The sequence below is a fragment of the Agelaius tricolor genome, unplaced genomic scaffold (assembly GCF_023055355.1).
Source record: "Agelaius tricolor isolate 1412-34295 unplaced genomic scaffold, bAgeTri1.0.p SCAF_10, whole genome shotgun sequence".
NCBI classification, from domain to species: domain Eukaryota; kingdom Metazoa; phylum Chordata; class Aves; order Passeriformes; family Icteridae; genus Agelaius; species Agelaius tricolor.
The window spans coordinates 32937289-32940000 of NW_027269270.1; positions in this window are offsets into that span (position 1 = coordinate 32937289).

The following is a 2712-nucleotide window of genomic DNA, read 5'->3' on the forward strand; positions in this document are numbered from 1 at the left end:
AAAATATTTGATCTGCTTCTGTTTGCTGCAAAAAGGAAAAAAAAATCTGAATTTTAGACTGTCTTTAAAAGAAAAAAAAGTGAGCAGAAGATAAGAAACTTCCTCTTACAGCATCAATGTTTGTGGTGAAATAGGGCAGGGCAGATAAGGTTCAAAGCAGTGAAGGGAAATCCTTGCAAACCCTCAGGGGCAGCACTTGGTTCATACCCTGATTTCAGTGGCGAGATACCTGAGACACTTTGCCTGTAAACACATGGATTTATCCCAGTGATTTTTGTGGACACTTATTCTCCACATGTATTTTATATTTATTTTATGTAAGAATCTGTCTTGCTGGAAATTCTTAAAATTTTCCTCCTCAAATAAGAGATACTGTTGGAGGTGGTTCTTGCAGGTGATATGCCAAAATTTTGGGGCTGTGAAGGTCTGTGATGTCTTAGTAACTTGAACGCTGGAAGACTTGGTGTTTTTCCACCCAAAAAATGATTGCCTGTCTGTGTGTTTGGCCAGAGAAATTAAAACTGCTGGCAAGAAAGTGGCTTTTGAGAAAACTAGTTTTTAGATTCAGTGGAATCTGCAAAGGACACTGCATTTAGTTGTTGGTGAACTGCTCACGCTTGGAAAAATACCCTAATATGTCTTGTCTCGAGTAGAAGTGCTCATCTTCAAAAATGACACCTCTATTAAATTAACTTGTTTCTGCCAGCCTCTTGTTTACTTAGGGCTGCTTTTGCTGTTCCATAAAATGCCAATAATGGAGATGACTTACGTCATCTCCTTTGACATGTGCTCTTTGATGTGTTTTTATCCCATATGTACAAGAAAGGATTTAGGTCCTCTGATTAGCTCAAAAGACTTGAGTTTTGCTTTTTTGCTTGCATGTCCTTATGACCTCCAGCTCCAATGGTGCTGGATATTTTCAGAGGCAAATTGAAGGGAAAACCAGCAGCAGGTATCTGCTTGCTGAGAATCAGTCCATAGGTATATAAGTGTACATGCATCTATAGATGTAGATTTGTATATATTTACAATATATAAATATATTATCTGCTTCTGGTTTTCCCAGGGGGGTGGTTGTGATATTAAAATAATAAGTGTCCTTAAAGATTAATTTAATCCCTACAAAGCTGTTAAAGGTCTTCAAACAAACAGTGATATGACTCTTCTTGAAGGATATGGGGATTAGTTTCGTTTCTAGGCATGAACTCAACAAGAGCTTCCACTGGTAAACTTTTATGGGAATTGTTCCCAGGGCTTTTGGACAACTTTAGGCAGCAAATCTCTACTGCTTTAGCTTGCTCTTGAATAATTCTTACTGTGCTGAAGTGCTGTATGCCCCATGTGTGGAGTTAGCTGTGAGTACATGGAAATTTACTTTGCTTATAATATATTATTTTTCCAATTTCATCCTGGTGTCTCTGGTTCTTCAGACTTCCCCTGGCCTGATGGAGTGCTTTTAGTGAGGAGCAAAGCTTAAGATAGTGCTTTGCCTGTGCCCTAAAAAATTTTAGGTGATAGCAGTGACATATCCTTAAATATCAAGTGACAATTCAACAGGGAGAATCTTTTATTCATTTAAGCAACCTCACCTGAGGGCAAAGGTATTTGCCAAAATATGGATAATGATTTAATGCCATGGGCGGTGGAGGGAGGGCTGCAGCCTCCAGTGCATGCCCTGGATGCACACAGTGATTAGAGCAAGGAACTTTTTGACTGTTGGAGGCACTGAATTAATCCCAACACCAAAGGAACCTCCCTAGTTTGCTCTCTCTTTTTAACTTATTGATCAATTTGTTCTTGTAAACCTACTTAATGATTCTGGGTAAACCTAATTAGTGGTTCTTTTACCTTTTGCTTCTGATAAGCTTGCCCTCTGTGTTTTCAGCAAGTTTTATTTTCTTCCACTATTTAGGAACGTTTCCCTGTGTTCAGGAGCTGCATTAGGGGAGTAAATGCATTTACTTCAATATTATCTCAGGAGCTACTGAAATTCAAAATGCAGTGCTCACCAATAACTCTAGGAGAAAAAAGGGGTTAAACCTGGGAAGAACAAGTGTCTGTTCTGTAGGTTCTCCAGTGCCTGTTCTGTAGGTGTGACTCTGTGAAGTGTATATTTTTTTTTTAATTATGGATAAATAACTCCTGAATATTTCCATAGCAATTCCCATTGCTTGAATGGGTCACTTGACTGTGCTTTTCTGCTCTCTGGTTTGAGCGTTTGCAGACAATCTTGGCAAAGCCCCTCTCCTACACTGGCTCTCTGTGAACATCTCCCTCCAGATATCATGCAGAGGAGGAAAAAAGAATTGGTGCCTGGGTTTGTTTGTTGTGGTTTGGGTCCCACGGCTGCTCGCGCTGAGCCGGCACATGAGGTTCGTCACTTTTTGAGCGCCAGGAGAAAGGAAGCTACTGCTGCTGTGGGGAAATCCGGGAGCTTCCTCTTCCTGCTGGTCAGCCTCTTTCTTCCCGAGCTTGGCCCCTTTCCCAATGGGCTGCTAAGAGCCCAAAGCTCACTGGATGAAATCCTGGCCTAATTAAAGCCGGTGCCAAACCTCCCATTGACTCCGAGGCTCTCGCCCAGCGCGTCATCGCGTCCAAGGCGCGCCTCGCTCCATTGTTTATGGGATTGTTCCGATGGCTTTTCTTGGGCGCCGCTCAAATGGCTCGCAGCTCTCCTCCCCCATGGACAGGCAGCCAGCTCCAAACCCAGCG